Genomic DNA, 21,988 nt, shown 5'->3' on the forward strand with positions numbered 1-21,988 from the left:
AGAAGCTCTGGATGGAGCAGCTCCATGTCTACCACAATTCATTTGTAAGGCTCTTTGAGAACTTCTAATTAAAGCCTCTATTAATGGAGGTAAATGGAAATTCAGCAGAAAGAGCTAGCAATGGACTCCTGAGGAGTTAACTGTATACGGCTTGAGTACTACATGTCTTCAGATAGGTTAATATAGAGATAGCTCATAAACTAATGTGTTTTTATTCAAGCTAGAGGTTAGAAAACTAAGATAATTTTTTTGAGTTATGACAAGATATTCAGATGAAAATATTCCTCCAAACTATGAAAAAGTCTCAAAATCATCAACAAAAGGTCTCCTACTCAATGTTAGCTGTTTGGTTGTATAAGGAAAAATATCACAAGCCAAAGCTGGGATTGAAAGATCTGTGTTTTCCTTCTGAGGAAAGAGTCCACCAAATCTCCACAATCAATGATCTTGCTGGCCTTTAGTGAAAAATACAGTTGGTCCAGTGTCATGAGAGCAGTTAGCCCGATCCTTTGTCACTTCCAGATGGCCAGTCTTGACAAACTGTGAAGAAGGCCAACTTGGTGGCATAGAAATGCCTGTATCCCTTTCAACTGCATCGGCTCATCAATAAGCTGCTACTCCCAACCCTGCATGAAGCCATCATATGCAGAGCATGTATGTGCATGTCAGACAGCAGCAGGGCTTCTGTCAATCACTCTGAGCCATGTATTCCAGTGTGCCATTTGGCCCCAGTGTTCATTCCTCAAGAAGAGTCAAGATTCGATCAAAATTGTACCAAACACTAGCCCTATGGCCTCTCACACACTGCCTCCTTTCATTCCACCAGCACTCTTTGTAGTAAATAGTATTACTATTTCCACTTTTTTTCCAAACTAAGAATGAGAGAGGTCTGGAGATCTAAAGTTAAAATTATTATATATATTTTGGTAAACAGCCATTCAGTGTGAACATAGATCTGTGACTCCAAATCTATCCTTCCCATTGTTAATCAGATCCATCCTCCTAACTGTCCATCAGTACATCCTGTGTGCTTTCTATAGCTCACCAGTTCTATGAAATATTAATAATGTTTCCCCCCAAAAGATTCTGTGGTCAAACAAATTTGGAAGTCACTAAGCTAAACAAAGTTAAACAGAGTATTTTTTTTTTAAACACAGGAAGTCTCAGAATATGTTTGTGCTAATGTGCATTGTGAATCTATAAACAGCTCAAAGGCAGAGGTTTCCGTAACTGACTTGACCAGAAAAATCTTTTTTCCTATGGGCATCTTGCAAAAAACTAAGGGTCCATGGCACAAATGATGGGAAACTGCTGGGCAATCCTCCTTTAACCAGATGTCAGAAAGTCCTCTTTGGCCTGGAATGTTACACTATTGCCAAGTTGATGAGAAGATAGGTTTTCATCACTGACAGGCAATGGTTCCCAGCCTCCCAGGAATGCTCTCCAGGAAGTGGGGTAGACACCTTGCCAGCAGGTCCTTCCTCCGACTCAGTCTTACTAAGCCAATGCTAGGAGGCAAAGCCATTTGGGAAGACTGAGTTCTGGTAGCTTTAACATGAAAGGATAGAAAGATTTTAAAATCTGAGGAAAGGTTAATAATAACAACAATATTGTAGGGTTGTTCTGTCTCTGAAAGGCATTACTTAGAATACCAATGAGAACCAGTAACTTCTAAATGAAAAAAACAAATGGAAGAACTTACACCACTCACACACTCAGAGCTACAGATAAGATTCAATATTCTCACCATGTAAAAAAGTGGCATGACAGCTACAACCATTTCAAAATACATAAATTTCTCTGTTTTTTAGGCAGTGACTTTTTTGGTATAAGGTTAGTCTCATCCATGAAATTTGATAGTAGTCGCTTCTCAGAGTTGGTCTGGCAGTCAGGTTGCCTGTGGTGTGTTCAGGTGTGAGGGTCTGGGATTTATGTTTCCATTTGACTGTTGCCTTTGGACTTCTGTGCCTCTGGATTACTAGGACTGAGAGGAAACCAGTTACTCATGGAGGAAAATGAAGGGTGTGTGGGATGAACAACAAAGAAGTCAGGAATCTAAGATGCCACAGTCTCCAGGTCTTCCAAAAGAACAGCTTCAAACAGCATGTGGGTGGCAAGTCAAGGATTGGTTTTTATTAGTATTGCCATAAAATTTCCCAAACCTCATAGGAAATGTCACCTCTGTAGCCAGAGTGTTAATAAATTAGGGATTAAGAGAACTTAAAATTCCATACTGAAGAAGGTGTTAGCCTCTTCCTTTAAGATTCCTATTTAAAATATTATTTATATATGTAAGTGATTCCCATATCTTATTAAAGTAGTAGATGATATTTTCAAAGATAAGCTATTATTACTTAAAATAAGTATAATATCAAATGTAATTTGATATTTACATACTAATTAAATATCATAATTACATACTAATTACATACTATCAAATGTAATTCATCTTAGGTGGATGTGAGAGAAAGAACCACAGACACTGTCAAGAACCAGGTCATGGTGGATGCCCAGGTCTCTGCTCATGGACAAGGGCACTTGTGATCATCAAGACCGAAAAAGAAGCTTCAACCTACAGGGATGACCAAGAACAAGATGACAAAAGGGTTTTAGGATGCAAAAAGTTAAGGTCAAAAGTTTAACCAAACTCAAAGCCTGGGAAGAGGCTGAAAATTACTTTATCTAGGAAACTTCAGAGCAGAGCACAGGGGCCTCATGTTTGAATATTTAACATATTTCTACTTTTTATTTTATTTCATATCTCTTCCTATCTCTTTTTTTTCATCGGTTTTGAACAGCATGTAAAATTGACATAATAAACTTGTCTGAAAAGACAGAATATCTCTCTTAATCTGCAGGTTTGGATTCAATGCAATTGAATAATAAATAACTTTGTGGTAAAATGCATATTCAAGTCAAATAAGCTTTTAATGTTAAAATAATATTTCTTACTGTATTATTTACTGGCTATTTGTATTTCTTATGGTGTGAATTTCCTGTTCATGTCTGTTGCCCATTGGTTATGTGAGATCATTTGTATACTTCTTGTTAATTTTTATGAGCTAATTCTATTTTAAGGTTAAAAATCCTTTGCATTTATATATGTTGCATATATTTTTGTAAACTAGTTTGGGCATGTTGCAGACATGATGAAATACCTTCGTTTTTGCTAAAAATGGAGGAAAATCACAAAAAAGTAATCACCAACACAAAAAGAAGAGGGAAGATTTTATATTTAATTGACCATTTTAAGGTATATGCTGCATAAACAATCCAATCCATTATTTAGGCTATTTCAATTTTCACGGTAATCAAATACCATTTTTTAACACGTTGTAAGCATAAAGATTCTCCCAGTGAAATTTAAACTACCTTAGAAAAACTTTCTTTTTCATCTTCAGTTGTATTTCCCAAAAGAGGAAAGTGTAGTTTTTTCCCTCTTTGTACTCCAATTGCTTGAGAGGTGAAATAAAAAGCTAACTGTATGAATATACACATACTCATACAGATGATCATTCAAGCATTCGTTGAAAAGAGAACAGAACAAATACGTTTCTCCTTTTCTCTTTTTATTTCCACTCTTTCCGTAGTTTTGACAGTACCATCAGTGTTGACTTGCAAGCACTATCCAGGTGGATTTTCCAGCAGCTAGAGTACCATGGTACTCAATTCTAATAACAATAATCTAGAAATGGCTAGTGTGCTAAGCATTGGGCTGCATGCTTTCTGTGCCTTATCTGACTTAATACAACAACTCTATGGTGGTGGGTATTGTGATTAGCTCCACTTTACACATGAACAAATGAAGGCACCAGAGGCTTAAAGAGCCATTTGACCAAAGTCACGTGGCTTGTAAATGGCAGGGCCATGATTCCCATGCAGGGCTCAATGGCTCCAGACCCATGTGCTGACCATTTAAACACATTGCCTCTCAAAACACAGAACAAAACAATAAAGGGAATTATGATCATGTTTGGCTTTTTAACACAGGAGGCAGATTCCTAACAGAAAAAAAGGAGGATTTTTTTTTTTTTTTGAAAAGGAGGAATTTTGACTGCTTTCTAAATCTGACTTACTTAACAAAGTAAGCACCTAAGTATCAGGGTCTATAGAAATGATTATCTGGCCCCGAGTTCAGATTGTAACAGAGGAGACAGATACACAAATAAATGTAATTTATTTTGCCAGGGAGGATAGCTTCACAGAGGAGGTGACATTTCAGTTAAAGATGGGAGGAGATGTAGAAGGGCAGGGACTATTGTAACCAGCAACTAGAAATGGAAACAAGAATGGTGTCAGGAAGGAGTATAGAGTTCACCTTAGAAAGGAGTCATCATAGAGTTGATACCAGCCCATATGGACTGAGTACGTGTTATGGGCCAGGTACTGTGCTAAGCATTCACTTTCTCATTTATTCCTCCCCATAACTTATAAAAGCAATAGCATTATAACCTCTGCATTACAGATGAGGACACTGAGACAGGTTACATAACCTTTCCAAGGTCAACATACCAGACAAGACAGGAACCCAGGCCACCTTCCTCCTTCCTCCTACCCGTTATACAATATAGTCTCCTCTTTCTCTTCCAAAACAGGAAAGAATGAAGGAGTAGTGGGAAAAGACAGAGGATATGTTTCTGGGGAGAAATTACACTTAATGTTGTCTGTTTCTCTACAAAGTTGTCCCAAATGAGGGAGTATGACTGGGTGGGAGACTTGAAGAGAATTGTAAACCTTCACATCTAGCTAGGAGCTGACTAGAGAAGAGTAAGTGGTTTACAGAGAACCATGAGAGTGCAGTTGAGGAAGAAAGCACTGCATTTGTAATTTAACACATCAGTATTGTACAAATGATGGCAACTGGCCAAAAAGCACTCATACCAGTGTTCACTGAGGAAAATTCATGGAGACAGGAGACATAGGTCCCCATCTCACCTTTAATTTTACAGCATCATAGAGAGACCTAGACGGGCCAGGTTTCAGATTCGAGGAGAGGGATCTGAACTTCGGGCTGTGAAGCTTTTAAGCTACTTCATTAGAAAGCATCATCCCTCCCTTGGCATAATGAAGGGCAAGGATACAAAACCTACATAGTATAATGGAATCTTGGCATAAGCCTGTACTGTCAGGTCAGGGTTCATGACTGAGGGAAACTGGCTTCTTCCCTGGTATGATCAGAGGTTGAGGTATACACTTTGAGTTATAGAGATACAAGTGGCAAGTTATGTGGAGCATTCACCCTGTCAGTGTTATGGTTATGAAGCACCATGCCTTCCCCCGGCAGGACAGGGAGAGGCTAGGCTCCATGCCTTGTAGTTGACCAGAAATGATTCATTGCTCTAAGCACTAGAGCCTAGTCTCTTTCCATGGAGCTTTTCAGGAGGCCAACTCCTTTTCAGGGAGGCCAGCCAGCACGGGGTCAATCCTGGACAAGTTAGCCCTTACTTTTATTCAAATTTCTCCCCCAGTCTTGTTGACAGAAAAAATAGAGAGGTATCTAGTACCAGTAGACTCCCATTTTCATTGTCATGTGGTTGTACAAAAACTGCAGCTTATATTCACTTACATTCATCAACTATTGGTACCATCTGTTATTTTATTTCATGTTTTGAACAGCTTTATAGAACTATACTTGACACATAATCAACTGCCAGTATTTAAACTGTATAATCTAAAAGGGTTTGACATATGTCCACACCTATGAAACTAATACTGGATAATGAACAAGTCCATCCCCCTCAGAAGTGTTCTCAGGACGCTTGGTAATCCAGTCCATCCTTCATCTCAACAGATTTGGTCCTCCCCCCCTTTTTGTTTTATTACTTAGGTGCCTTTGGCTTTGATTAAGTTATTCAGCTTCCATTTTATCATCTCCTTAATAAATATAAAGCTACCTTCAAAACCAGAATATTTTGAGGGATAGTGATTATAAAACAAAGGACTAGAGATACAACTTTTATTATAATACTAGTGGAAAGTAAAAATGGAACTGGCTATATATTAATTAGCCATTAACCTTGATGACAGAAACTTTGGGCCAGATTCCCACACTGATTCTACACAGCCTTTAATGGACTCATTCAGTAAAGAAACTTGTTATGCAGGGTACTTCCAGCTCCCTGTCCTTTTGCTCCCCATCTCAAGTCTCCTTTCTTCCTTAGGCTCAGATTAGACCTCTCTCAGAGACAAGGTCTGGCCTTGGATAGAAGCATATAAAGTCTCCCTCTACCCAAATTCAGAGCTCAAAATCAAATTCCATTCTTGCTGGTGGTGTTAGCATCTGCTACACATACAAGATGCAGCCTAATTTCTCTGGTCTCAGTTCTGGCCTTAGGTTGCCCAAAACCACTTGTCCTCAGTCTCTTAGCCAGAGTCCCCCATTCCTTAGCATTCTTCCCTTGTAGCTTGGCTCATCTCCCCAAGTTTGACTCTCTTGTCTGATCATCACTGCTTCGCTGAATTCTGTCCTGCAGCCTCTGATATACCAAACACATCAACCCCCACCCCATCGTGGCCTCCCTGGCCCACCTGATCTGTCACCAACCATCAAATCCCAGCATGACAGTTTAATCTCCATGTCCATCCTCCCCTGGCCTAATTAATTTTGCATTTAAGCAGCTTCCATGATAAATTATACTTTTTTTTCTTTAGTCCTTAAGAGTCAGTGTAGACCTAGTAAAATAAAAGTAAGATTCTTTCATCTAAATGCAGGAACAGTGTTAAGAAATCTACCTTGCATATCAAAAATCATCTATATTTATTTAGTTAGTAATGCAAGATCAAGTGGGAAAAATAACATCTGAGTCCCATAAAATCTGTAAGTGAGAAAGGGTTGAATAAGAATGCCACACTCTAGAACTTTTAACATGTGTGCTCTTCAACTACTGGGGCTGATGTAGCCCAAATGAAGAGTGCACATGTTAAAAATATATAAAATATAAAAAGAAATTTAAAAAATATATATAAGTTGGGCTTATTTATAATTTGAGCCAATTTATAAACTGGGCAGTAGTTGTTACTATAAAAATATGCAATCTACAATATTAAATTGTGATTACAACAGAAATATTGTCTTTAAGCCCTGAAAACTATGAAACATCTGTTATTCATCTCCACAGAGACAAGAAATTTAAACAGCAGCAAGAAAATTTAAGTTGGATGCATGGGAGAACATGCAATAACAGTGAGAATGGTTAAACCAAGGAGCAAGTTAGGGCAGCCTTTCTATCTTACCAATGACATGGACATTTTTTCTTAGATGATTTTAAAAATGCCATTTATAGACTTGAGGCTATCTTAGCACTATGGAGATGATTCTAAATTGGGGATGGCTTACACCTGTAGGGGGAGTATTTCAAATGGAAATTTCCACTGCAGACAGAGATGCATGATTAAGAAGAGAGTACTTACAGGATGAATGAACGTCATAAAACTAAATCTCAGACATCTTTCAATTTGTGACTCTAAAATTCAGCATCTTTATCAGGACTTGATGCCACTCTTTCAGATTTTTGGTTTAGGCTATTTCCACCCTAAATAGAAGAGGATTAAAATCTAGGAAACGGAGAACCACCTCTTGTGACTCCAAAGGTATTCTGAGCAGGGTGGCTGCTCCCAGCTTCACCTCTTACTGGTGAAATCAAACAGAAAGAATTGCAAATTCTTTAAGGCCACCTCTAGTGGGTTTTCTCAGTTGGCTGGAAAACCTCAAAGGTAAGGATTTAATTAGGAATTTAACATTGGCTTCTAAAAAGAAGTCACAATCTCTAAGTATTTCACACAGGGGAGAAGTCGAACCACCCACAAAAGAGTTTCCTGCTGAAAATTCTTTAGTAGTAAGGAGTGTGTCTCGCTAATTGGGGTGATGGCCAAGAGGACGCTAGTAGCCAGCCCTTTGCCCAGGGTGGCTGTCTCCATTGGCAATATGCCCTTTTTGTCCACTCTGAAAGGCGCCCAGTGGGGAGGCCTGAGGAGCTACTGGTAGCCTTTGTGGAGAGGGCAGGTCTGGGCAGGCCTTGGGCCAGCAGGGCTGAGCAGCCACCTGCTGACAGGGCCTTTCTTCCTCATGAAGGAGTCCAGGGGATTCCATTAGAGAAAGTGTTGCTTCAAGCAAGCCATGGCCACCTTTAATGATTTCCAGGGAAGGAAATTAGTCTCCCAAATCAATTATGACACTCAATTAGGTTATTTAGGCTGATGAATCCCAAGTGAAATCAGAGGATGGGACGTGTGATTCAATGGCCTGCATCTCTCTTGGCTTCAGAGCCCAAGGGTTACCATGTTAGTATTTTGCTAATATTCCCTTTGTACCCTTGTAGCGCAAAGCTTGGTGCCAGCCCAGTTCTGGGCACAGTATTAGTGCCCAACAAAAAATGGCTGAGTGTAAATCTTCATGCTTCTCTTTTCTCTGGATTTGGTCAGTATCTAAGCACCCACTCTGGTGATCAGAAATGCTTGGTGTATATATTTTATATAATGAAAGTATGCTGTACATCTCTAATGTACAGTGTTTTCATTTCTTTACTAATTAAATGCTTAAATCACATGGATGTTTTTCATTAGTAAAAATGTCCCAATAATGTGTTTTCATATGAACACATGCCCCCCTTAAGAAAGTGTGTAGGTAAAAAGAAACGAAGGTTAAATCCATACTCAGGAACTATGCAATTCCCAGGAGACAGGGTCCATAACTTATTCCCATGTTAGAAGTAAGCCACAAAACATGGCAGAGTCTCTGTGTGCAAGTGTTGTTGAAGAGACCGGCCTGTCATCAAGCCATCTTTCTCTATGCACAACACGAAGATTTGCCTGTAGTTCTGTAGCCCTTTCTGGCTCCTTCCCTGTGCCTCTGACCCTAACCCTGCACCTAGCCACCACAGGTCTTAGCATTTCAGGGGTGCTACGATTGGTTAAAGCAGTGGTCCCCAACCTTTTTGGCACCAGGGACAGGTTTCGTGGAAGACAATTTTTCCACAGATCTTGGTGGGGGGATGGTTTTGGGATGGTTCAAACATATTACATTTATTGTGCACTTTATTTCTATTATTATTACATTGTAATATATAATTATACAACTCACCATAATGTTGACAGGAGGCAGAGCTCAGGTGGTAATGCGAGTGATGGGGAGCAGCTGTAAATACAAATGAAGCTTTGCTAGCTCACCTGCTGCTCACCTCCTGCTGTGTGGCTCAGTTTCTAACAGGCCACGGATCACTATTGGTCCATGGCCCAGGGGTTGGGGACACCTGGTTTAAAGACACCCAGCTAAGGACGCAACAAGTGACCAAAACCTACCCTGAGCCTTGCTCCCCAGGCCATGCTCTCTGCTCACTAAATCAAATGCCCTACACCTGCCTAAAGGGGGCACTTTTTTCTAATTTGCACAAAGGCACTAACCCATCCAGCCGAGGTCCTGTAGACGTGCTTAGTTGCATTATTGTGGTTGTCTCTAAACTACTTCTAACAATACAGCAACTTCATTGAAAGTCTTGTGAAAAAGTCTTGGTGGATGTCCGTACCTGCAGAGTTGTATTGCACCAAACCCCAGACAGAGATAAAAGAGACTTAGAGAAAGTCAATATCTAAAATAAAGTCTCAGAATTTTCCAGAATTGAGGAAATATGCATTCACAGACACAGGAAGCACGACATGTGCCAAAAAATAAATAAATAAAAAGAAATCCCCATCTGAATACACCAAAGACAAAGGGAAAACTTTAAAAGCAACAGGAAAAAATGATCCATAAATTACAGGTAGATTCTCCAGCACAATGAGGAAAGCCAGAAAACAGTGAAATAATATTTTCAAAGTGCTGACAGAGGGCTTCTCTGGTGGCGCAGTGGTTGAGAATCTGCCTGCTAATGCAGGGGACGCGGGTTCGAGCCCTGGTCTGGGAGGATCCCACGTGCCGCGGAGCGGCTGGGCCCGTGAGCCACAACTACTGAGCCTGCGCGTCTGGAGCCTGTGCTCCGCAACAAGAGAGGCCGCAATAGTAAGAGGCCCGCGCACCGCGATGAAGAGTGGCCCCCGCTTGCCACAACTGGAGAAAGCCCTTGCACAGAAACGAAGACCCAACACAGCAAAAATAAATAAATAAATAAATAAAAGAGAAGCCTCTAAAAAAAAAAAAAAGTGCTGACAGAAAATAACTGCCAACTTATATCCTCAGAACAATTGTCTTTCAAGCATAAAGGCAAAACAAAGATATTTTTGGCAAACAAAAGTTGAAATCAACATTTTAAATCAACTATATTCCCTGAAACTAACACAACATTTTAAATCAACTATACCCCTATAAAACTAAAATATTTTTAAAAATAAGAAAAATAAACCTACTTACATACTGAACTTGCCAAAAAAAAAAATTGAAATCATCAGTAAAAGATCTTTACTAAAGGAATTTCCAAAGGTGATTATCAGGAAGAGGGAAAATGATCCCAAGAAAGAAATATGGGAGACACAAGAAGAAAAGTAAAATTATTTGTATAAAATAGTAATAATTCAAATTTGATGGCTTAAAAGATAGAAACACTAAAGATGAGTGAGAGAGTGGTTAGAATTAAGACATATTAAGGATATATGTATTCTACAAGAGAGAGACTAAGGCACTGATTACTGACGTCTTTAAGCTTATTTCCAAATTTCAAGGATGATCACTAAAACAACAGAATTACAATGAAAAACTTTCAAATAAATAGAGGAAAGAAAATGGAATGAAAAAACAAAATATTCCATCAACCCCCAAAAGGTAGGAAGATAATTGGAGGAAGCAAAGAAAATGTGAATCAAATAGAAGGAACAAAGTATGATGGTTAAAAAAAAAAACAGTCCAAATATATCAGTAATCACAGTAAGCATAATTGTATTACACTTGCCAGTTAAAAATAAAAGTATCAGACCAGATGAAAGGTAAAATTCAACTATATAATGTTTACAAGTAGTATACCAAAAACATACCTAAGGACATGAAATAGTGGAAAATAAAAGGACAGGAAAAACTAGCCATGCAAATATGAATCAAAATAGAGTTGGGTTAGCTATAATAATACAGATGAGATAGACTTTGAGACAAAAAAACATTCCTATGGATAGAGAATGTCCCAATATAACAACAAAAGTTTCAACTCCCCAGGAAGATATAACAATTCTAAAATTGCATATAACAAATAAAATAGTTTCAAATGATATAAATCAAAAGTTGATAGAAGCATAGAGAGAAATGGACAAGTCCTTTCTCATAGTGGGTGATTTCAACACACCTCCTTCAATTATAAATAGGTCAAAGAGATTAAGAAAACAAAAAACTAGTAGAAATATAGTGGCATTTTGTTGTGCAATAATTTTATTTTTAAAAATCAGAAATATAGGGCTTCCCTGGTGGCGCAGTGGTTGAGAGTCCACCTGCTGGTGCAGGGAGCGTGGGTTCGTGCCCTGGTCTGGGAGGATCCCACATGCCGCGGAGCGGCTGGGCCCGTGAGCCATGGCCGCTGAGCCTGCGTGTCCGGAGCCTGTGCTCCGCGGCGGGAGAGGCCACAGCAGTGAGAGGCCCGCATACCACAAAAAACAAAAAAAACCCCCAAAATCAGAAATATAAATAACTGCTATTCTGAAGATAAGGACTCAATCTAATCCCAGTAAAAAGCAAAGGGACCTTATGCTTTATTTAAGCTGAGAAGCCACATGATTGTTGTATGTATAATTTCCAGTAGGCATTGTGAAAATTTTAAATTGTTTAGAGATCTTCTACATTACTAACTCAATTTCATCCACTAATCTAGTGAAACCCACACACTTTCAATGTATTAACATAGAAGATTTGAACAACATAATTCATAAGTTCAATTTAATTAACATATAGACAAATCTGTACCCAACAATTTAAGATTACACATTCTTCTGAAGAACTCATGGAATATTTATGAAAATTGACAATGAGTAGGCCATAGAGCAATTCTCAAGAAATATCTAACAAATGGTATCTGACCACAACATAATTAAGTTTAAAATAATATTATATAAAAGTCAATTACATGTTTATGTAGGAAAATGTAATTACAAAAAAAAGGAACCTAGGAATTCTAGCAGCAAATACTAATGTTTTTATTATTTCCCAGACATGTTCCTATATGTTTTGCATATTAATTCATTTACTATTTATAATAGCCCTTTGAAGTGAGCATAATTATATCCCCATTTTAAAGATGAAGAAACTAAGGCACAGTGAGGGTACATAAGTTTGCATTGCACAGCTGGCAAATGACAGAAATCAAATCCAGGAAGTCTGGTGCCAGATTCTAAACTCTACGGCTCTATTCTTTACTGCTTCTCAAAAGACATGCAACTGGGTAAATCCATAGTTTCACTGAAGGATATTCAGACCTAATAAGTCAAAGTATATACCACATTTATGATTAGAAAGACTCCCAAATCATTAAGATATCAATTCGCCCTCAAAATTGTTCCCTAAATTCAATGCAATTTCAATCAAAATCTCAACAAAGTGATGCTAAAATTCATATGAAAAGAACAAATAGTCAATAATGCTAAGACATTCCTAGAGAAGAAGAGTAAGATGAGACGACTTGCCCCACCAGATATAAAGACTTTCTGTATACTTTATTAATTAGGGTGGTATGGGGCTGGCATAGAAATAGATAAATTTGACCAAAGTGAACTTAATTTCTGCTAAACCTTGCTTCTACCACCTGGCTATAAAGAGCTTTCAACCTGTGGAACAATTGCTCCCTCAAATTAAGGAATGAATTTGGTAAATCATTTTTACTATTATCCTCACAGGTGGTCACAGACACTAATTTGGCAATTCTAATTAAGTCTATTGATATAATTAGTGTGGTCAGTTCCAATTTAGAAGAATATGGAACACCAAGACTCTTTTACAGAGGGGGCCATAAAATTTTTTTTGGCCAAATCAAGACACCTTTGAGAACGAGAGGGAGCCCTATATAATTAAGTTATACCTGTCAAACCAGGATAGACACCCTACTTTCACTCTATTCTTTGCTCTTTTAACAACAAGTTTGTTCTATCAGTTACGCCAACTATGTCTAAGCCAAGCAATACTTTAAAAAAATTATTGGTCATAGAGTGACTTAAGGATCATGACATGTATCTTTTTACAACAAGCCCGCCTTGACCAATAAACCAGCCTGACACTCGCAGTTTGAGCAGTGGATAGGATACACAGTGATGTTTGAGACAATCATTCAGCAACCTCTTTACTGGTTTCCAGTCTGCTCCTGATTCAACCCAGTTTCCATTCACTTTTCCCTCATTTACAACCCCACACCTGCTTAGTGGACTCAGCATTTGCATGTGGGCTCTCAATTCTGAAACTCTCAGTGCCCCTGTAGGCGCTGGCCTCCAAACTTCCCACTGGCTGTCCCCACAATCCTCTACCCCAGAAAGGCAGCTCTACACTATTCCCCACCCACCCACTGCTGGGAGCCAGTCCCAGACCCAAGCCTCTGGTTGGACTGCCCCCTGGCCTATCAGAACACAGGGATGGGTTTCATACACAACTTGGTCACAGACACCGCCAATCCACAACACAAGGAGCTACAAAAGGGGGGAAAACATAGGTATGTTGGTGGGGTTTCTGGGCAGGGGAGCAATGCTTGATGATATGTTTTAGAGGTATATATGCATCCTTAAAAACATGCCCCTGGTTTCTGATTCTTGTTCACTGTTCAAATTAATAGCTAAACTGGAAACCTAATAAAATAAAGGAAACGTAGAAACTTTGAACTCCTGAGACAGTAAATACGAAAAGTTACTTCTCTATTTATAAATAGGAAAATACTCTTTTTATGTTTACTATTTAGCTTAGCCATAGTTATTTTTACTAAGGAATTTCTCCAATGCTTTTTGCTAGACTAAGGAAGAAAACTACTTTTCACCTAAACAAGAGAAAAATATTATTCAGCATTTACATGTTGGTGCCCAACCTTGGCTGTAAAATGTAATCACATAGGGAGTTTCAAAAAAAACAAAACAAAACTGATGTCTGGATCCCATGCCTAGAGATTCTGATTTAAGTGATCTGGAATGTCAGAGGGCAGAGAGCAGAAGCAAGAAGAACTACAATCCTGCAGCCTGTGGAACAAAAACCACATTCACAGAAAGACAGACAAGATGAAAAGGCAGAGCACTATGTAACAGATGAAGGAACAAGATAAAACCCCAGATAAACGACTAAATGAAGTGGAATAGGCAACCTTCCAGAGAAAGAATTGAGAATAATGATAGTGAAGATGATCCAGGGCCTCAGAAAAAGGATGAAGGCAAAGATCCATTCTAAGAAGAAAAGATGCAACAAATGTTCAACAAAGACCTAGAACAATTAAAGAACAAACAGAGATGAACAATACAATAACTGAAATGAAAAACACTAGAAGGAATCAATAGCAGAATAACTGAGGCAGAAGACCAGAAAAGTGATCTGGAAGACAGAATGGTGGATTCACTGCCACAGAAGAGAATAAAGAAAAAAGAATGAAAAGAAATGCAGACAGCCTAAGACCTCTGGGACAACATTAAATGCAACAACATTCACATTATAGGGGTCCTAGAAGGAGAAGAGAGAGAGAAAGGACCAGAGAAAATATCTGAAGAGATTATAGTCAAAAACTTCCCTAACATGGGAAAGGAAATAGCCACCCAAGTCCAGGAAGTGCAGAGAATCCCATACAGGATAATCCCAAGGAGAAACACACCGATACACATAGTAAGCAAACTGGCAAAAATTAAAGACAAAGAAAAATTATTGAAAGCAGCAAGGGAAAAATGACAAATAACATACAAGGGAACTCCCATAAGGATAACAGCTGATTTCTCAGCAGAAGCTCTACAAGCCAGAAGGGAGTGGCATGATATACTTAAAGTGATGAAAGGGAAGAACCTACAATAAAGATTACTGTACCCAGCAAGGATCTCGTTCAGATTCCATGGAGAAATCAAAAGCTTTACAGACAAGCAAAAGCTAAGAGAATTCAGCACCACCAAACCAACTCTACAACAAATGCTAAAGGAACTTCTCTAAGTGAGAAACACAAGAGAAGAAAAGGACCTACAAAAACAAACCCAAAACAATTAAGAAAATGGTCATAGGAACATACATATTGGTAATTACCTTAAACGTGAATGGATTAAATGCTCCAAACCAAAAGACACAGGCTTGCTGAATGGATACAAAAACAAGATCCACATATATGCTGTCTACAAGAGACCCACTTCAGACCTAGGGACACATTCAGACGGAAATTGAGGGGATGGAGAAAGATATTGCATGCAAATGGAAATCAAAAGAAAGCTGGAGTAGCAATTCTCATATCAGATAAAATAGACTTTAAAATAAAGAATGTTACAAGAGACAAGGAAGGACACTATATAATGATCAAGAGATCAATCCAAGAAGAAGATATAATAATTATAAATATATATGCACCCAACATAGGAGCACCTCAATACATAAGGCTAGTGCTAAGAGCTATAAAAGAGGAAATCGACAGTAACACAATAATAGTGGGGACTTTAACACCTCATTTACACCAATGGACAGATCACCCAAAATGAAAATAAATAAGGAAACAAAAGCTTTAAATGACACAATAGACCATCGATATTTAATTGTTATTTATAGGACATTCCATCCAAAAACAGCAGATTACACTTTCTTCTCAAGTGTGCAGGGAACACTCTCCAGGATAGATCAGTTCTTGGGTCACAAATCAAGCCTCAGTATATTTAAGATAACTGAAATCAAATCAAGCATCTTCTCTGTCCAAAACGCTATGAGATTAGAAATCAATTACAGAGAAAAAAAATGTAAAAAACACAAATACATGAAAGCTAAACAATACATTACTAAATAATCAAGAGATCACTGAAGAAATCAAAGAGGAAATCAAAAAATACCTAGAGGTATATGACAATGAAAACATGACAATCCAAAATCTATGGGATGCAGCAAAAGCATTTCTAAGAGGAAAGTTTATAGCTATACAAGCCTACCTCAAGAAACAAGAAAAATCTCAAATACACAATCTAACCTTACACCTAAAGGAACTAGAGAAAGAAGAACAAACAAAACCCAAAGTTAGTAGAAGGAAAGAAATCATAAAGATCAGAGCAGAAATAAATGAAATAGAAACAAAGAAAACAATAGCAAAGATCAATAAAACTAAAAGCTGGTTCTTTAAGAAGATAAACAAAATTGATAAACCATTAGCCAGACCCATCAAGAAAAAGAGGGAGAGGACTCAAATCAATAAAATTAGAAATGAAAAAGGAGAAGTTAAAACAGACACCGCAGAAATACAAAGCATCCTAAGAAACTACTACAAGCAATTCTATGCCAATAAAATGGACAAGCTGGAAGAAATGGACAAATTCTTAAAAAGGTATAACCTTCCAAGACTGAATGAGGAAGAAATACAAGATATGAACAGACCAATCACAAGTAATGAAATTGAAACTGTGATTAAAAATCTTCCAACAAACAAAAGTCCAGGACCAGATGGCTTCACAGGTGAATTCTATCAAACATTTAGAGAAGAGCTAACACCTATCCTTCTCAAACTCTTCTAAGAAATTGCAGAGGAAGGAACACTCCCAAACTCATTCTATGAGGCCACCATCACCCTGATACCAAAACCAGACAAAGATACTACAAGAAAAAGAAAATTACAAACCAATATCACTGATGAATATAGATGCAAAAATCCTCAACAAAATATGAGTAAACAGAATCCAGCAATACATTAAAAGGATCATACACAATGATCAAGTGGGATTTATCCCAGGGATGCAAGGATTCTTCAATGTATGCAAATCAATCAATGTGTTACACCATATTAACAAATTGAAGAATAAAAACCATATGATCATCTCAGTAGATACAGAAAAAGCTTTTGACAAAATTCAACACTCATTTATTATAATAACTCTCTAGAAAGTGGGCACAGAGGGAACCTACCTCAACATAATGAAGGCCATATACAACAAACCCACAGCATACATCATTATGAATGGTGAAAAACTGAAAGCATTTCCTCTAAGATCAGGAACAAGACAAGGATGTCCAGTCTCACCACTATTATTCAACAGTTTTGGAAGCCCTAGCCATGGCAATCAGAGAAGAAAAAGACACAAAAGTAATACCAATTGGAAAAGAAGAAGTAAAGCTGTCAGTGTTTGCAGATGACATGATACTCTACATAGAGAATCCTAAAGATGCCACCAGAAAACTACTAGAGCTAATCAATGAATTTGGTAAAGTTGCAGGATACAAAATTAATGCACAGAAATCTCTTGCATTCCTATACACTAATGATGAAAAATCTGAAAGAGAAATTAAGGAAACACTCCCATTTACCATTGCAACATAAAGAATAAAATACATAGGAATAAACTTACCTAGGGAGACAAAAGACCTGTATGCAGAAAACTATAAGACACTGATAAAAGAAATTAAAGATGATACCAACAGATAGAGAGATATACCATGTTCTTGGATTGGAAGAATCAACACTGTGAAAATGACTATACTACCCAAAGCAATCTACAGATTCAATGCAATCCCTATCAAATTACCAATGGCATTTTTTACGGAACCAGAACAAAAAAATCTTAAAATTTGTACAGAGACTCAAAAGACCCCAAATAGCCAAAGCAGTCTTGAGGGAAAAAAATGGAACTGGAGGAATCAGACTCCCTGACTTCAGGCTATACTACAAAGTTACAGTAAGCAAGACAATAGGGGCTTCCCTGGTGGCACAGTGGTTGAGAGTCTGCCTGCCGATGCAGGGGACATGGGTTCATGCCCCGGTCCGGGAAGATCCCACATGCCACGTAGCGGCTAGGCCCGTGAGCCATGGCCACTAAGCCTGCGCCTCCCGAGCCTGTGCTCCACAATGGGAGAGGCCACAACAGTGAGAGGCTCGCGTACCACACACACGCAAAAAAGACAATATGGTACTGGCACAAAAACAGAAACATAGATCAATGGAACAAGATAGAAAGCCCAGAGATAAACCCACGCACCTATGGTCAACTAATGTATGACAAAGGAGGCAGGGATATACAATGGAGAAAAGACAGTCTCTTCAATAAGTGGTGTTGGGAGAACTGGACAGCTACATGTAAAAGAATGAAAGTAGAAGACTCCCTAACATCATACACAAAAATAAACTCAAAATGGGTTAGAGACCTAAATGTAAGACCAGACAGTATAAAACTCTTAGAGGAAAACATAGGAAGAACACTCTTTGACATAAATCACAGCAAGATCTTTTTTGATCCACCTCCTAGAGTAATGGAAATAAAACCAAAAATAAACAAATGGGACGTAATGAAACTTCAAAGCTTTTGCACAGCAAAGGAAACCATAAACAAGACAAAAAGACAACCTTCAGAATGGGAGAAAATATTTGCAAACGAATCAATGGACAAAGGATTCATCTCCAAAATATATAAACAGCTCATGCATCTCAATATTTAAAAAAACAAACAACCCAATCCAAAAATGGGCAGAAGACCTAAATAGACATTTCTCCAAAGAAGACATACAGATGGCCAAGAAGCACACGAAAAGCTACTCAACATCACTAATTATTAGAGAAATGCAAATCAAAACTACAGTGAGGTATCACCTCACCCCCATTAGAATGGGCATCATCAGAAAATCTACAAACAACAAATGCTGGAGAGGGTGTGGAGAAAAGGGAACCCTCTTGCACTGTTGGTGGGAATGTAAATGGATACAGCCACTATGGAGAACAGTATGGAGGTTCCTTAAAAAACTAAAAATAGAATTACCATATGATCCTGCAATCCCACAACTGGGCATATACCCAGAGAAAACCATAATTCAAAAAGACACATGCACCCCAATATTCATTGTAGCACAATTTACAATAGCCAGGTCATGGAAGCAACCTAAATGTCCATCGACAGATGAATGGATAAAGAAGATATGGTATACATATATACAATGGAATATTACTCAGCCATAAAAAGGAACAAAACTGGGTCATTTGTTGAGACGTGGATGGATCTAGAGACTGTCATACAGAGTGAAGTAAGTCAGAAAGAGAAAAACAAATATCGTATATTAATGCATATATGTGGAACCTAGAAAAATGGTACAGATGAACTGGTTTGCAGGGAAAAAATTGAGACACAGATGTAGAGAACAACCATACGGACACCAATGGCGCAAAGCGGCAGGGGGTTGGGGGTGGGGGGTGATGAATCGGGAGAGTGGGATTGACATGTATACACATATGTATGTACACACATACACACAATTTGATGTGTATAAAATTGATGACTAATAAGAAGCTGCTGTATAAAAAAATAAATAAAGTGAAAGCATAAAAAAAAAAAAGTGATCTGGAATGTGCCCAACCATCAGGGGTTTCACAGCTCCATGGGTGATTCTAAAGTAATTAATGTAATAAATGTAATGTAATGTTGAGGACTCCTTACAATCTGTCAAAGGCTAAATGTGCATACAAGAGTTTACTGACTCTTCACAACAATCCTGTGAGCTGCCAGCCCTGCAGGTGAGGAAACTAGGGCTCAGAGAGGTTAAGTAAATTACCCATGACCACACAGCCAGTAAGGGTCTGAAACAAGACTTGAAATTAAATCTGTATGACTTCAAAGTCCATGCACATAACCATTAATAAGTGAGGAAAAGCTGCCATTATGGGGAAAGACACTTACATATGGATAGGACCTGCTTAGCAACTTCAATTTCCTACTCTAGAGCCATTTCATTCCTACTTGAAAACACAGCCAAGGCCTAATGTCTAGAATCAATTTTGTTCTTAAAAGACACATTAAGAGTTTGCCCACTGTTTCCATCAGGCTTGCCTCCTAGATCTGATAACTAGGCTCTCACCTTATGCCTATGGACTGAAGTACTAACATGTTCCCTACTCCAGTAAGGATGAGCATAAAGCATGCACAGTGGTATTGGAGTCTTGGGTTCAAATCGCTTCTCTGTCTTACTGTATCCTTGTGACTTTGGACAAGTCAGTTAACCCTGCCAAGTCTCAATTCCACATTTACAGAATATAAAAAATAAAACCTATATTGCAGGGCTATAGTTAGGAATGAACAAGATAACAAATATAAAAAGCTAGCATAATACCCATCCCATAGAAGCTCAATAAAGAGTAGATGTCATATAGTTATTATTAATATTACTGTGATGATTATTATTACCTGGTGTACCATTCCAGCAGAGTGTGTTGCTTTATTCTTTCAAAAATAACTTGAATGTTGACATTGAAACCCACTCTTTGAGCCTCAACCCCAAAGATGAACAGCCCAACCTCCATGATGCTTGAGGCTTCCCTTCCAGAACTTCAGCCTGGTACCCACAGTCAGAACCTACCTCTTCTGCTTCTCCTGGAGACACTGAAGGTTTTCTCAATGAAAAGTCTATGCCCATTCAGTTCCCTGCAAATCACCCACCTCAGGGCCGTTCCAGATCGCCGTATGGTCCCAAGAAGTGTGCTCTCTTAGTTTCCACGTCTCCAATCCTCTCCTCTCTGGCTCATCTTGTTACATCCATGGCAACCCATGTTATGACTTCTGCCAAATAAAAAGCATAATGTTAACACACTGATTTGTGCATCATAAACTCAACACAATTGCTTTAAAAACTTGGGCCCGAGGGTGAGGCAAACCTTCCCAGTTTCCTGAAAGGGACCCTAGCCTAACCCCAAACCACAAATGTGGTGGGGCCCAAACCCGCATTTATTCCAATCATTGCATAGCAACATAGATAAAGAGGCATAATTCCCTTGAAAAATTTTCAAGGTCCTCCTTTTAGTGTGTTTCCCTCACTACTGTGGTTCTAAACTATGGCCACGGCCTCAAGACCAAATTACAGCTTTTGGCGGATGGTTTTAGTCTGTTGGTTACAGCAATGAATGTGGAGTCAGGAATCCTGGAGTCTCAGCCAACTATTCCCTGGGTAACCACAAGCAAGTTAGCTGCCCTTGTCTCAGTTTTTCTGTCAGTTAAATGGGGTAACTTTTTCTTTCTTCCAACTACTTCAAAAGCAAAGGTTATGACAATTAATTACCCCATGGCCCACTAAAACCTGGAACTTTCCGTGCAGTAACGAAGCTACTGTCAGCTTTTTCCTTCAAAGTCTAGTAATTTAATCCTAAAATACTGTATGTTTTGAGTGTCCAAGTGTTACACCTGGAGGTTCATTTGGAGGCATTAATATCTAGGGTTACTGAGAAATGCACCCCATTGCCCTAATACTGGCTGATGGAGGCAGAATCATGTTCTAAAACATTAAACCAAAAAGCCTGGATTTAGCTCAAGGGGACAGGATTGCTAAATCACACAGGTGGCTTTCTTTAACCTCAAGTGCCTTGGCTTCATATACATAAGCATAAGCATCTGATACTGTTTGAAAAATACTCTGTAGAATAGTTGGTATTCACAGGCAAACAAGGTCTGGTGAAAAGTTTCCCAACTCTGCTTCCTGCCCTTGTGTGACACCAACATATTTCTTTATTTGCCATGTTTCTATTACTTTTAGTTCTAAAGGGATCCTTTTTCCCATAATCCATATTTTAACGATATTTTAACACTGAGAAATTCTATTAGCCCCTTGCATACAACAATTAACAGACCTCTGGAGGTGAGAACCTACCTACAGATACTATTTTTAGAGTGTCTTTGAGAGAGAAATAACTTTAAGCTTGAGTTTTTATGGTTGATAAAAGTGATAGCCATTGGGAAAGGAAAAAAATTATATGTTATTTTTAAAAGAACTTAATTATTTACTGATTTTTCTCTTTAATATTGTCTTGTATGCATGTCACTTCCGAATAAAAATGTAAACTTTGACAGTTTAGCAGAATATTGAAGTGTCACTACATAATGTAGATTATGAATACAGTTTATTCTGTTTTCTGGCATGGTTAGCTGACAC

The 21,988-nt window shown here is 38.4% G+C and overlaps 1 long non-coding RNA gene across 1 annotated transcript in view; it reads right to left on the reverse strand.

Moving 5' to 3' along the window:
- The window catches only part of LOC136794856 (uncharacterized), a 244,197-nt gene extending 223,577 nt beyond the window's left edge, over nucleotides 1-20,620 (reverse strand). Inside the window, exon 1 of the long non-coding RNA XR_010842243.1 lies at nucleotides 20,506-20,620. This is a non-coding gene — a long non-coding RNA (uncharacterized lncRNA). The remainder of the gene's footprint in view (nucleotides 1-20,505) is intronic.
- Between the last annotated feature and the right edge of the window lie 1,368 nt (nucleotides 20,621-21,988).

This window comes from Kogia breviceps, chromosome 9, assembly GCF_026419965.1.
Source record: "Kogia breviceps isolate mKogBre1 chromosome 9, mKogBre1 haplotype 1, whole genome shotgun sequence".
NCBI classification, from domain to species: domain Eukaryota; kingdom Metazoa; phylum Chordata; class Mammalia; order Artiodactyla; family Physeteridae; genus Kogia; species Kogia breviceps.